Raw genomic sequence first — 15,466 nt, 5'->3', positions numbered from 1 at the left:
CACACCCGACCTAAGGGAGGGCGTGAGACTGCACTGTCCTGGTGTAACTCACACCAAGGAATGGGAGAGATGCTGGGGCATCCCTGGGAACGTTGGTGGGTTCAAACTTCCCCAGGTCACTGGCTGAAGTGACCTCGCTCAGTTCAGTCTTGAAGGAGGGAGAGATGTGATGAACTAGGAATGTTCTTAATGTTTTCTCTGAATACTGTGTTGGTGCCTCAGTGTCCCCATGGCAGTTCTTAAGTATCTGGAAGAGCAAAGGGCCAGTGCACCTAAATGCCTGACACTCTGTCTCCTAGCAACTGATGGCCTGGGCCCCTCCCCTGCAAAGGTGCCAGCTGAAGGTGTTGGAGACAAAGAGATCAGGTGACCTCGTGTCCCGGGAAAGGAGCTGAGCAGAGAGGAGGGGCTGGGGGGGGTAGTTAGTCTGGAGCTGGCTGGGGTCGAGGAGTGAAGTGCAAATGTGGGAGGTCTGGTTCACTGCCCCCCAGAATGGACCCGGCCGAGGGGTCTGGTTTGCTGTACCTACAAGCTCTGTTTTAGACCCTGTTCCTGTCATCTAATAAACCTCTGTGTTAGTGGCTGGCTGAGAGTCACGTCTGACTGCAAAGTGGGGGTGCAGGACCCTGTGGCTTCCCCAGGACCCCACTGAGGCAGGCTCGCTTTGGGAAGTGCACGGAGGGGCAGAGGATGCTGAGTGCTCCAAGGAGAGACCCAGGAGGTGAAGATGTGTGAGCTTCTTGCCCTGAACAAGTCTGCTCCAGGGGAGAGGAGGCTCCCCAAAGTCCTGACTGGCTTGGTGGGGAGCAGTTCCAGAGCATCGCCCGATGACTCCGTGACACTGGCATGCAGCACGGGTGGCAGGGCTCTGCCCCGGGCGTGTCAGCCAGAGCAGCCAGCTCAGCACGGCTCCCTTCCCGCTAGGCCGGCTGCACTAATGACTGGGCTGAGCTTCCTGGCCGCCTCTGGATTACTTCCTCTAAGAGCTAAACAAGCTGCTTGCTTGACTCATCCAGCCGCCCTTGCGCAGCAGCTTCTCCCATGCAAGGCGAGGGGGCAGCACCATCACCAGTCTGCCCCGGCAGTCATCGTGCTGCACTCTGGAGAGGCACAGCCGAGGCCCTGGTGGAACCTGGCTCCCAACAATGACGACACAACATGTCAGGGTGGTGGGAACAAGCAAGGCAGCCCACACGGGCTGAGTCAGAGGCGGAGCAGGGGGCTCACTCCCTACGAGAGGCCCTGGGCAGAGAGGGGCATCTGACACGAGGATCAACCGGGCTTCCGGGGACAGGACTAATGCTGGGCCAATATTTTGAAAGAGCAGTCAGCCCAGTCCCACTCTGTGCAGTCCAACACCTACCAGAGGGACGAGCTCTGGCTCTGCTGCCCGGCAGCCCCCTGCTCTGCCAGTGCCCCTCAGTTCTGCCCTGCAGTCCCCTGCTCTGCCAGTGCCCCTCCATCCTGCCTTGCAGCCCCCTGCTCTCCCAGTCCTGCCCCCTGCTCTGCCAGTGCCCCTCCATCCTGCCCTGCAGCCCCGTTCTCCCAGTCCTGCCCCTGCTCTGCCAGTGCCCCACAATCCTGCCCTGCAGCCCCCTGCTCTGTCAGCCCTGTCTTCATCTCTGCCAGTGCCCCTCAGTCCTGCCCTGCCGCTCCCTGCTCTGCCAGTGCCCCTCCATCCTGCCCTGCAGCCCCCCGCACTCCCAGTCCTGCCCCCTGCTCTGCCAGTGCCCCTCCATCCTGCCCTGCAGCCCCCCGCACTCCCAGTCCTGCCCCCTGCTCTGCCAGTGCCCCTCCATCCTGCCCTGTAGCCCCCTGCTCTCCCAGTCCTGCCCCCTGCTCTGCCAGTGCCCCTCCATCCTGCCCTGCAGCCCCCTGCACCCTGCTCTGCCACTGCCCCTCCATCCTGCCCTGCAGCCCCCTGCTCTCCTAGTCCAGCCCCCTGCTCTGCCAGTGCCCCTCAATCCTGCCCTGCAGCCCCCTGCTCTGCCAATGCTCACTAAAGATTAATGTCAGTTTGGCTCATCCTAATTTGCGTCCAGTTGCAAGAGGCTCAGACCCGGTCTGAAGGCCATGGATCCCTCAGTTACATACCAAGACACAAGCTCTCCCTTGCTGGGCACTTTATCCTGGGGTGTAGGTGCTTGGCCAGCCCCTGGCAAGCGAACGTGAGCTGTGTCCCTGCCTTTGTAAAAGGGTCGAGCCCCCCTCCCTGCTTGGGAAGGGCCTCAGACTCGCTGTCATTCACTCCCCTGCCCGCGAGGACCGAGGGACACAGGAAAGTAGTGGGCTGCAAGGAGCTGCTGTCCTATGGCAGGGCTGACACCTCTTGCTTTGTACCCTCCTCACTTCAACACACGCACTGTCGGGCCCCTGCTCAGGCGGGAGGCTCCCGCATGGCTGAGGCTACGCCGGGGAAGCTGTGAAGTGAGTTGCTGAGCGGAAAGAGCTGCTTCTAAGAGCTCACTCAGGCTGCCCCAGTGGCTGCTGTGCTACGCGGGGGAGCCGGCTGGAGCCAGACAAAGGAGCATGGACCAGAAAGGAGCACAGAGCGCAGATCTACACGGCAGGAGGCTCTGACAGCTCTGCTGACCTGCGGCACCTGCTGGTGCCCGTGAAAGACCCATTCTTCGCTGTCTGTCCTTGGACAGTCCCGCCATTCACGCTCCCTCCCCAGCTCTTGCCTTGGCTCATGTTTCAGCTGGGCTTCTCTGCTCCAGGGGACAGAGCCAGGGTGAGGCAAGGGACACTGGGCAAGGCCAAGAGGGAGACGAGATGTCATGTCCGTAATGGATTTAGAAACCCTTGATTGCAGGTGCCACCACCCTTGCGGGAAGGGAGCGCCAGGCTCCATCGGGGCTGAACGTCTGCAGATCCAGAACAGCAAGAAGTGCTGTCAGTAGAAAGCCACCAGGTCAGCTGGCTTGTCCAAAGCTGGAGGATTGTCTGCCAGCAGCGGAAACAGCTGTCTCGGCCCAGTGAACCGTTTGCAACCCTCCCACCCTGCACTCACAGAACTGTCCCAGGCAGGCCCTGCCAGCATAGGCTGGTCCCCTCCGACTGGAAAGCCAAAGGCAGCCAGCAGGCGAGGGGAGTCGGGCACCGAGGAAGGATAGATGAGTGAAGATGAGTCAGCTCCCATACTGCCCTTAAGTGCTCAGTGGGGAGCAGCACTTAGTCAGGAGCGGCACCAGGGTTTTTGGTGCCCTAGGCGCAGGGCCGGCTCTAGCCATTTCACCGCCCCAAGCACGGCGGCACGCCGCGGGGGGCGCTCTGCCGCTCGACGGTCCCGCGGCTCCGGTGGACCTGCCGCAGGTGTTCCTGCGGAGGGTCCATTGGTCCTGCAGCTCCGGTGGACCTGCCGCAGATGTGCCTGCGGATGCTCCACCGGAGCCACGGGACCAGTGGACCCTCCGCAAGCACAACTGTGGGAAGTCCACTGAAGCCGCCTGCCGCCCTCCCGCGCTCCCGGTCGGAGCCGGCCCTGCCTAGGCGGGGGTCCTTCTCGCGCTCCCGGTCGGCAACAATTCTGCAGTGGGGGGGTCCTTCCGTGCTCCTGGTCTTCGGGGCACTTCAGCGGCGGGTCCCAGAGTGAGTGAAGGACCCGCCGCAGAATTGCCGCCAAAAACCCAGAGCACTGAAGGACTCCCCCGCCGCCGAATTGCCGCCGAAGGTGACAAAATGCCGCCCTCCCCCAAATCCTGGCGCCCTAGGCGTCTGCCTAGGTAGCCTAAATGGAAGCGTGGGCCCTGCACTTAGTTCACTGAACACCAAAGTGCTTTGCTGCAGCGCGTAGCACACTGGGACAGTGGAGAAGGCGAGAGTGCCCCCTCCTGGGAGAGGTCCCCAGGCTGCAGCCCTAACCCAGCGTGCCGCTCTCCACTCCGGTTCGGTAACACTCAGACAAGGGAACCGTGTAGCTGAGATACGAGTCCTGCCATCGCAGCAGCTGCTGAACCAGAGAAGCTGGCAGACCCTGCCTGGGCATCTCACTTCTTATCTCCTGCACCCCCTAGACCTGGGCAAGTCCTGGAACTGCACCATCTGCCAGGCAGAAAGCAGACTCCCTCACCCCATTTTCTGAGTGTTTGATTTCCTTTAACTTACTGCTTCTAATGCCACTTCTGAGCTGCCCGATTGTTTCCAGGGTTGCCCTACTTGGGGCAAACCCTTCTCCCCCCCAAATACCCAGTGGCTGGCACCCAGAGGAGGATTTAACAGGCTAGGTATTCAGTGCCTCAGAGAGGGCTGTGGCTGATTCACCAACCTGAGCAGATGGTCATGAAATCAAGTCATGAAACCAAGGGCCCACCCATGCCCTGCCATTAAAGAGCCCCAGGATCTTCCCCTGAGAATAGGGATGTTGACTCCAGGGACCTGGACAAAGACCCTCTCCCTAAACTCCCCTGACTATGGTCTCTTCCCTCACTTCCTGGACTAACCTGTTCTGTAGCGCTTCTGAAGGCTGTGCTGTGTTCCACCCCAGAGGTGGCTGCATGGCAGCGGGTAGCAGCCCCTCCCATCCTGCTGGATCCCTGCGCAACGGAGGCCATTTGACTTCCGGCAGGAACAGGTTGCGTGCGCTAGTGCAGGCAGACCTGGCCGCTCTGCCAAACTAACTGCTAATCCCGGCCACATTTTACAGAGCTTGTACCAGAGCAGGCCGGCCAACACTAACCTCGGCTGAGGCAGCGCCAGGGCCAAGGGGAGCGCAGGAAGCTGGGCTGCGGCGGGTCAGGCAGCAGTTTAGACACTATGCTCGCATCAGGGCAGAAGCTGGTTTGTTCAATCAGCTGCCTTGGAGTGAAGAGAGGAGAAGAAAACCTGAGCCACTCGGAGTCAGCCGGAGCACCAGGCCCTGCAGTGCCCGCCTGCTCCCTCTCCCAGGGTTAATCCCAATCTCTGCCGGCAGAGCCACCAGACCCTGGGCTCCATTCCAGAGCACGCAGATGTGCTACCACACCCAGTGCTACCACCAACAGGGGGTGCTGTGACACTGGTGCGAGGGAGGCTGGCATTACAATGGGAAAGGAACTTTCTAGGCTGGGGGCAGGGGAGCCGAGCAGGGGACCGGGGAGGAGGCTGGACCATCCCCTAACACAAGAATGTCCCAGCTATTGGGCCTGGCCTGTGACAGTACCTCCCTGCTCCTCCAGGCTGATGCCAGTGAGCTGGAAGGGGAATGGGACGTGTCCCCCACCCCAGCACACCTCTGCGCTCAGAGGCAGGAAGGTAACAGGCTCCGTTTCCAGCTTCCAGGGTCAGCAGGCCCTGCAATCCAGCAGAGCTCTTCTCACCCAGAGCAGGAGGCTCACAGACCCTCCCGAGGGTGTAGGCAGACACTGCAGCGCGTGAGTCAATTTGTTGGAAGAAAATACCGGAAAACAGAGTGCAGGGAGTACTCCTGCCCTGCCCCCAGGAGACAGGCTAGGTCAGAGCCAGCAGGGCTCTGGCTGCACTAGCTACAGCATGCGAGCTCCAGCAAGACTCAGGGGCCAGAGGCTGAGCTGTCCAAAGCCTTGTGCACGTTGGAGGGAGGATGTTTATAGCAGCAGCCGGCCAGTCACTTCCTTCCAGCTATGACGGGCACTGGGCCTTGCTCTGTTCACAGACTCACCCCGAGCAGAGCTACATTCACTCCCAGCATGCCCCTGTGCACCAACACGAGAGCTGAGGAATGGCAGCTTGGGGAGCAAGAGGGTGGGCTCAGGGGCCAGGGGCGCAAGACACCTAGCTGGAATCAAGGGCACAGGAGCAGCGCCATGGGGCACTCAACTTCATGCAGGGCTTCCCCATGTCCCACTGTGGCAGGGCTCAGCTCAGCAGTGACACACCTGGGTCCCAGGCCTGGCAGAGTGCCTGCACTGTGAAACCCAGCCCTGTTCTCCAGGCCCTGCTGAGGCCTCAATACTTCCCTCAAGACCAAATAAGAGCTTCCCAGCGCCCCCATGCCCACGCCAACTTCTCCTCTCCAAGCTGCTTCTCCAGCAGAACAGACACATCCAATGCCAATGCTGCTCGACATTTGGTTAGCAAATGCTCCCTTGCCCGCTGCTCGCTGGACCCTGCTCCACCAGTCAGCGCCTACCAGTTTCTTGGGGACTGGAGCGCAGAGAGGAGTGGTCGGTATGCAGAGCGGGCTGCAGCGCGTAACCCTGAGGAGGGTTTCTGGGCTGCCCTCGGACCATGTCCAGCCTGGAACCCCATGGAACAAGACCAAGCCCTGGAGGATGCCAGCTGCGCTTAGTGTTAGCCCCTCACTTCCTCCTCAAACTCTCTGGCTGGTACAAGGGACCAGAGAGGCTGGCAGTGCCAAGGAGTGGTTTCCTGGTTCCCTAAAGGAGGTGCCAGTCACCTCTTCCTGGCCTCACATGTCCCCCTCTGCCTAAGAGGAGCACATAGCCAGTGCCCAGAGGACTAAATGGGTCTCTCCCTGGGCACCAAGAGCTTTGGCCTGCTTCACACAGGGGCAAGGCTGGCCCCCTCCTGCTTCCTCCACCCAGAGTGACTGCCCCAAACTCCTGGCGACCAGCCCTGAAGTGAAGCTGGACAGTGTGGACAGATGGGGTCTCAGAGCCAGGCACTTGGTGGCTCCTGAAGATAAACTGACCTTTCAACTGTGGTTTCCCCTGCCCCTGTGGCCTCCTGGTTAACAGTAGCCAATGGAGCTTCATGAACTAGGGCTGTACCTGAGGAATCCTGGGTCCCGTGGCTGGGAAAGGGCTGTGGGGTGCTTCCCTTGTTGTGCCTCGTAGAGGCAGGGCAATTCCAGCTGATTTTCCTCAGCTGGCAGTAACTGAGCCAAGGAGGGCACAGGGTGAGAGCAGGGACCCACCCAGAACAGCACCTGCCCCCTCCTGGATCTGCACTTGGGATGAAAAGACTCCAGCAAATTTCACAAGAGAACCTACTGTCCTCAGGGGAAAAGGCTGGCAGGACACAGTGGTTGTCCTGTTGCTCACCAGGCGGGTGATCTAAAGAACTCAAAGTCACCTCACAGGGATTTTACAATGACAGGTCGGTAAGCCTAACTACAGTACCAAGCACATTGGTTGGAACTATATTAAAGAACAGACTTGTCAGACACATAGATGAACATGATTTGTTGGGTAAGAGTCAAGATGGTTTTTGTAAAGGGAAATCATGCTTCACCAATCTATTAGAATTCTCTGAGGGGGTCAAAAAGCATGTGGACAAGGGTGATCCAGTGGACATAGCGTACTTGGATTTTCAGAAAGCCTTTGACAAGGTCCCTCACCAAAGGCTCTTAAGCGAAGTAAGAAGTCATGGGATAAGAGGGAAGGTTCTCTCATGGACTGGTAACTAGTTAAAAGATAGGAAACAAAGGGTAGGAATAAAAGGTCAAGTTTCAGAAAGGAGAGAGATAAATAGTGGGGTCCCCCAGGTATGTGTACTGGGGCCAGTGCTGTTCAACATATTCATAAATGATCTGGAAAAGGGGGTAAACAGTGAGGTGACAAAGTTTGCACATGATACAAAATTGCTCAAGATAGTTAAGCCCAATGCAGTGAAGAGTTACAAAGGAATCTCACAAAACTGGGCAACAAAATGGCAAATGAAATTCCATGTTGATAAATGCAAAGTAATGCCCATTAGAAAACATAATTCCAACTGTATATACAAAATGATGAGGTCTAAATTAACTGTTATGACTCAACAAAGATCTTGGAGTCATGGATACTTCTCTGAAATCTGCTGAATGTGCAGCGGCAATCAAACAAGCTAACAAAATGTCAGGAATCATTAGGAAAAGGATAGATAATATGACAATGAATATCACAATGCTACTCCCATATAAATCCATGGTACACCCACACCCCGAATACTGTGAGCAATTCTGGTCACCTCATCTCAAAAAAATAGATATATTGGATTTGGAAAAAATACAGAGAAGGGCAACAGAAATGATTAGGGGAGTGGAACAGCTTCCATATGAGGAGATATTAAAAGGATTGGGATTGTTCATCTTGGAAAACAAACGACTGAAGGGGGATATGATAGAAGTCTATGAAATTATGAGTGGAGTGGAGAAAGTGAATAGGGAAGTGTTATTTACCCCTTCACATAACACAAGAATCAGGGGTCATTCAATGAAATCAATAGGCAGCAGATTTAAAACAAACAAAAAGAAGTATTTCTTCATATAACACACAGTCAACCTGTGGAACTCTTTGCTAGGTGATGTTGTGAAGGTCAAAACTATAACAGGGATCAAAAAAGAACTAGATAAGTTCCTGGAGGACAGGTCCATCAATGGCAATTAGCCAAGATGGTCAGGGATGCAACCCCATGCTCTGGGTGTCCCTAAGCCTCTGACTGCCAGAAGCTGGGACTGGACAACAGGGGATGGATCACTCAATAATTGTCCTGTTCTATTCACTCCCTCTGGAGCATCTGACACCAGTCACTGTCAGAAGAGAGGATACTGGGCTAGATGGGCCACTGGTCTGATCCAGTGTGGCTGTTTCACCCAGTGTGCGGCTTGCACAGCTCAGTTTGGTAGGGAAAAGGATTCCACTTGGACCATCAGGCAGCAGAGAATTTTGTAAGGATACAGCCAGTCGTAGAGTCCCCACTCAGCTCTGCCAATGCCCCTCAATCCCAACCTGCAGCTCCCCCACCCCCACTATCCCAGCCCGGGCTCCTCACACAGCTCTGCTGGTGCCCCTCAATCCCAACCCGCAGACCCTTGCTACCCCAGCCCTGGCCAATCTTGAGCAGGGACAGGTCACAGCGTGGGTAGCTGTGTGACATGGACAAACCAGCACTAGGCTGAGACACCAAATCCCATTTCACAGGCAGCCCATGCAGGCCAAGATGCTGGCTCACTGAAGGCACAAAGTGGGTGCAGCTGTATGAGCCCCCCCACTTTGGTCCATCACAGCCCACCTACACGGAGGCCCCTCCAATCCAGTTACTGACAGCAGCTAGCGCCTTCTGCTCAGTCCTCAGCACCGCAGGCCCAGCACCAGCCCAAGAAGGAGCCTTAAGCCGAAGGTTTTCAGCAGAGGAAAACCAGCATTTGCTTATCACATTTGCAAGTAACAAGCCAAAACCCCGCACTGGTTTATCATTTCAAAGAGATTTAGAGGGAGAGGGGGAGGGAGGAATGGAATCTTGCCTTCCTATTTCAGCCCAACTGTTCTGCTTTCTAAAAACACCCCTCCCTCCCTCAGTTCTGCAGTGTGCATCCCGGGGGGACGGAGCCCCTGGCTCACCCCTCTCTAATCAGTTCGCCTCCTGACCCCTCCACTGTTCCCTCCCCCCAATTCCTTTTATCACCTCTGATTTCAATACCGTTGCGCCCCTGTGAACCCCTGAAGTGACACACAGATAGGAGCCGCACACACAGCCTTCCAGTCACATTCCTCCAGCTCAGATAAAGCCCAGCAGCCAAAATAATCCCAGCCTACAAAAACACAGCCGCAGAGCTGGAAGGCACTTCTGGATCTAATTTAGAAGCTGAATTCCAACCCACCCCTCAGCTGCCTTCCTTAGCAATCCACGTGCGCACACTAGCAGGGGCTGCGGAGGCCTCGCCCAGCGTGAACTGGGCTTGCTGGATTCTAAGTACAGATATTAGATCCATTCTGCGCAGCAGCAGCAGGTCTGGACTGAGGATTACTAGGGCTCCTAAATCCAGAGTGGTTCTAAAGAGCCTTGAAACAAGAATCAGCTTAGGTGCAGAGGCAGATTTCTGGGATCAGCAGCCAAAGGAACATTCAGAGATTTTTACTAATGCAAATTTCTACCAAGATAAGCTCCTTAGCCAGATCTGCAGTCGACACAAGCAAGCGATCCTTTCCTGGGATGTGAGTTCTCAACAGGGCTTGTAAAACAGGAACTGAGCAATAGAAAACACAACAGACAGCAGTGCCCAGCACCCTTGTGCGTGCGGGTATGTGATACCCCTGGGTGGCAGGAGGCACCCTAGGGTGTGCAAGGATGATGACAGGCAGCCAGCTGAGTAACAGTAGCAATAGCAGGGTGCCCAGTTATGCTGGGCATGGGGAGCAGATGTTCCACCCATCCCAGCGGCACAGAGCAGCCTACAAGGGGAGCAGTGCTTTCCAGGAGGTAACTGGGGAGAGATCTTGCTAACAGCATCTTCCAGCCGCTGGCTGAGCTGTGAGGTGTTCGCGCCAGCAGCTCCCGACATTTCTGGCCCCGTGCACCGGGTCCCAGCTTCCTGCCGGGTTGTGCAGACCTGGCAAATTATGGGCTTGAGTGTGATTTTGGAGGGCATTTCCTTGCCTCTCCTGCTGGAGCCAGGGGGCCCTTCGGAGCAGGAGCCTCGGAACCATACTCTCTCACCAAGCTATTTCCTCTGCCCCAAGGGGCGGGAGATGCCAGCATGGGGGTGATAGGAAAAGGTCTCCAGGCAGCTGGCGAGATCAGCCCGAGCAGTGCCCGTTCCTACAGGCCTGGCACCTACAGTCAGCACTCTCACAGCGCCCCCCTGTGTTCCTGCAGGGAGCAGCAGAGCTGCCTCTGATGACAGGGATCCTCACTCAATTAGCCAAAATTCAAATGTTTCACCTGTTCTAAGTTGCACGGAACACTTCTCCGCTTCCAGACACTGCTCCTCGCACACCAAGAGAGGCTGTCTAAAAAGAGGGCGCGCCAGAACCATGGAGCATAGCACAGCTATTCTGATTGTTTCAAGCATTAGTGGATGTTTTGGCTCTAACCTTCCCTGCAGCTTTGGAAGCCCAAACCCAAAGTCTTGGATTTCCCAATGAGACCCACAACACCAAACCTACCCAGCTAATTTAAAGATGAGTGTTAACTCTGAAGTGTAATGATGACATTTTACGTGTCAGCTATTTCACTGCTGACCAAAGCACACGAGAAAGGAGAGACCATCTTCGGTCTGCTGTGAGGGGCAGCTTGAGTTCTCGAGTGTCCTCGCTTGTGGGTGGAACCTGGGACAGCAACCCCCATACTTCTGACCCCTGAATTCAGGGAAGGAATCATTGCTGTGCAGTCTCTCCCATCATCCCCTTTAAGCACCTGCAGTGAGATCTGCCTAGAACAGACACTAGGGACGTAGTGCGGGGGAGCTAGAATGACGGAAAGAGTGAGAGAGCGAGATCCCCTGAGACCAGCGCCCAGCCTGAGACAGCGACAAGGCAGAGCCCCTGGGAATGGTCACTGGGTTGATACAGCAAAGAGCCTGAGTCCTACTGCCCTGCACCCCGCCTTTCCCTCCTGTGCGACGGGGCGGGGGAGAGCTCAGCCCGAGGCTCGTTCCCCCTGAAGAGCGACCTGGGCAGCTCCCGAGGTGACCCATGCCAAGCAACAACTGACGGATGCATCCCAAACGCCTGTCAACAGGAGGGGGAGCCCAACCGTGCCTTCCCCACAACTCCCCACAGATGCCTCAATCAAGGCTGGAGACAGCACTCGCTAATCATTGTGCTCCTGGGGCTGCCTCCCATCCCGGCCAAGGCAGCAATGCTGCGCCCAGGAGACGCAGGGAGGGAGCAGGGAGAGCCACTGCTAGGGGAGGAAGTAGGAGGATCCTCAGGAGCCGCCTGACAGATGGCAGCCCTTGCCGCTGTGCTGTGCTGGTGGGACATTGCCAGTACGGTGTGTGTGTGTGTGGGGGGGGAGAGCTGAGCTAGCCGCCCACCCTTGCGATGCTAATTCACTGCCCCATCCCCTGCTCAGTCTGTCCTGACTCCCCCTCATGCACGTTGCCAGTACGGTGTGTGTGGGGGAGGAGCTGAGCTAGCCGCCCTCCCTTGCGATGCCAGTTCACCACCCCACCCCCCGCTGAGTCTGCCATGGCTCCCCCCCACGCACGACAGGTACGTCTGACCTCTCCTAGAATGGGCACCATGCCAGGCAGCACCTGCCATGACCAGCTGTATATACGCAAGGGGCTGCCCCCTGGACACACTACCTTTCCCCTCTGCTGCAGCCAGCCCCACCCCCAACTCTGAAACCTGGTACCACCCACTGCTATCCCAGACGTGGGCCAGATACTGACCAGCATCCAGACACGGCCTCACGCTGGCCACCCTCCAGCCACTGAAGAGGGCAGAGTCTAGCCCTATCCTAAGCATGGGGAGCGGAGGGAAGGGGAGGTACTGTATCCATGCAGAGATTCCTAAGGCCAGGCAGGATCAATCTGCCCTCCTGTAGGACCCGGGCTGTTCACCTTTGGACTGTGGTCCCTGCAGGGGCTGAGATTGGTGAGGCATAGTGCCAGATGCCTCAGCCTGCCTAGCACCCATGACCCAGCTCCCCAGCAGCCTGGGGTATCGGGGCACCCACCACGGCCTGGGAGGCCTGGTTCGGAGTGAGCGAGCAACAAAGAAATAAACTCAGACGTGTACCCAGAGGAACCCCTCGCTCTCCTGCCCGACTTTCCGTCTCCAACTTCACACAGGGGAACAAATCCTGGCTGTATGGGCAAGGGGCTACAGGGTGCCCACCTGAGAGCCCTGCCAGAAGGACAGGGAGGAAGCCATTACCACGGCCTGCTGGTGACGGAGCAATGGGAGCGGAGCAGATCAGCAGCCCTTGGAAGGCTAGATGGTCACCAGGAAAGCGGAAATGTTCCTGAGCCCCATGGGACCCAGCCCTATGCCCACATATGCTCTGCGTGCTTGCAGGACAGAGAGCAAGGTAGCAAGAAGATGGCATGGGGGGCAGGTCTGCTCAATGGACCCAATGTTAACCCAGAAATTGAAACTTCTCACTAACACAGAGAGCCCAAGCGTGCAACTGACAAGCAAAGGGAAACCGACCAGCCATGCTGCAATTCCTCATTTGGGGGCAGGGCAAGAGCCCCCCAGCCCACCTGGCCCTCCCTTCAGGGTGAGTTTTTCTCCCCCACAGATGAATTTCCTTCTCTAATTGCTGCTCTCTGTAAGGCCATAAATCCAACCCAGCGTGGGAGAGGTCATGCCAGGCCGAAGGGAGCACAGTCGTCTCTGCAGTCCTGATGGCGCAGCTGACTTCACAGCTTTTTTGGGGAGCGCTGACCCAGCAAGGCCAAGAATGCGCCTTTCCCAAACAGCCCACAAGCAGGGGGTGAGCCAACGCCATGTGCACCTCAAATCAGCGTGTTAGTGTCATGCCCAGAGTGCAGGCCCCAGAAATAGAGCAGGACACAAGTCACCACACGCGTCTCTGGGTGACGGGCAGACACAGTCCCACACAGAGAACAGAGCAGGGACCTGGCAGTTTGGGTCACTTGCCCCATGGAATCTCCTTTTCTCCAAACATCCAACTCCCAGCATTTCCCAGACATCGGCACTTTCCCCCGGCTGAGTGCCCCCACTGGCGCCACTAAAGTGCAAGGGTCACCAGTGACTTGACCCTGCCCAACATTCCCAACAGAGGGGGCAAGGGGTGGGCATCCTCCCTGGGCACCCTCCCTCCAGCACTTCCAGTTGGACTGAACTTTGTGGTCCTACATAAGCCACTCCCGGGGCAAAGGGGAGAGAAGCCAGACAGCTGGCTCTAGGGAATGGAGAACAGGACGACTGCAGCCTGTTCCTGGAGCCGCTGGCCCCTGCAAGACTGGTCTGGGGCTTCAGTAGGGTACCCTGAGCATGTCCCTGTGCATGGCGGAATTTCTGCTGGCACCCGCTGGACCATGGCCAGGTGACCCCACAGGGGGATTTTGCCGTATGCTGGCCCAGAGCTGTGTGCACGGTTGGGGGCGCCTCTGAACGGTTAGAGCGCCATGCACTGGCTGCACAGGCAGGAGGAGAGAGATCTGCCCCGGAGGAGTTTCCCCAGCCCAGGAGATTTGAGGAAACCTGCCACATGCCGCACTCTCCCCCTGGCATCCAGCCTCCCCAGCACTCTCTTGCCCGGGACCCAGAACAGGAGGCACTGGAAGTTTGCCCCTGGGTCCCAGCGAGCAGCGTGACATGGGGCACGCAGAGAAGATGTTATCCAGCGCTGCCCGAGCAAGAAGTAAAGGGGAGCCGGAGAGACTCCACCCCCCCTTGTGTCAGTGTTCCCTTGACATTGCAGCAAGCAGAGGCTGGCGTCATTCACTGGGCGCTGTGGCACTGGGCCCGTCCTCCCCTGGCATCTGTATCCTATTCATTGCCTGCCTCTAGTGACAGCACTGCCAGGCCTGCCTTTAGTGCCAGCATCTCCCCCACACCCCTCCCCAGCATTGCCATGCCTCCCCCAGCACCAACATCTCCCCCGGCATTACCATACCTCCCCCGGCACCCGCATCTCCCCCACACTCCCCCCGGCATTGCCACATCTCCCCCAGCACCAACATCTCCCCTGCATTGCCACACCTCCCCCAGCACCAGCATCTCTCCCGGCATTGCCACACCTCCCCCGGCACCAGCATCTCCCCCGGCACCAGCATCTCCCCCTCATCCCTCCCCAGCATTGCCATACCTCCCCCGGCACCAGCATCTCCCCCTCATCCCTCCCCAGCATTGCCACACCTCCCCCAGCACCAGCATCTCCCCCTCATCCCTCCCCAGCATTGCCACACCTCCCCTGGCACCAGCATCTCCCCCCGCATTGCCACACGTTCTCAAGCACCAGCATCTCCCCTGGAATTGTCACACCTCCCCCGGCACCAGCATTTCCCCCGGCACTGCCACACTTTCCCCGGCACTAGCATCTCCCCCAGCATTGCCACCTCTCACTGCCCCTCCCCCGACACTGCCACACCTCCCCTGGCACCCACATCTCCCCCATGCCCCTCCCAGGTATTGCCACACCTCTCCCAGCACCAGCACCTCCCCCACGCCCCTCCCCAGTATTGCCATACCTCCCCCAGCACCAGCATCTCCCCTAGCATTGCCACTCCTCCCCTGGCACCAACATCTCCCCATGCCCCTCCCCTGACACTGCCACGCCTCCCCTGGCACCAGCACCTGCCCCACTCCACCCCCCAATCCCTGCTCTTCACCCCACACAGCTGGGCGCTGCTGGGGGAGGGAAAGTGATTGCACATCTGGAGCACTAGGGGCGGGTCAGTGAAGGGGGCTGGAAGCACCGAGGCATTTCCAGTGGGCAGCCAGCATCTGCTCATGCCCAGTGCCAGCAATGCCAAAGTTACAAGCCACCGCACGCATTTTCACTGCCTCTCATGGCAGAGGGCTCTGGACACAGAGGTGGGCTGTTGGCCTGGCTAACACCATGCCCAGAGTCTACTCAGGCCCCTTCATGGGCTGCACCAACCATCTTCTGTGCCCCCCTAACCCCAACGGTTCAACATCAACCCAACAGCTCTTTCCCCTCCCTGCTCCGGCAGCTCATCCCAGATCTCCCATCTGGGATACCCAGCTCCAGGGCCTGCCACAGGGCCCAGCTTGCTTCCTGCAGCTCCCTCAACCTTTGTGCCCCTTTCCAGCCCAAGCGTCTGTGCTTGGAGGGGCCCTGCCTCCAGACCCGGAAAGGGGCAGGCAGCCTTGTTACAATGGCCAGCTGCAGCCTGGCACGTCTC

General features: G+C 57.9%; 1 protein-coding gene across 2 annotated transcripts in view; it reads right to left on the bottom strand.

Moving 5' to 3' along the window:
- LOC115658449 (mitochondrial import inner membrane translocase subunit TIM16-like) overlaps nt 1-15,466 on the bottom strand; it is a 204,141-nt gene that overhangs the window by 115,961 nt on the left and 72,714 nt on the right. The window lies entirely within an intron of this gene.

The sequence above is a fragment of the Gopherus evgoodei genome, chromosome 10, assembly GCF_007399415.2.
Source record: "Gopherus evgoodei ecotype Sinaloan lineage chromosome 10, rGopEvg1_v1.p, whole genome shotgun sequence".
Taxonomy (NCBI): Eukaryota; Metazoa; Chordata; order Testudines; family Testudinidae; genus Gopherus; species Gopherus evgoodei.
Note: the sequence above shows the minus strand (reverse complement) of the source record. Positions and strands in the feature narration are given on the sequence as shown.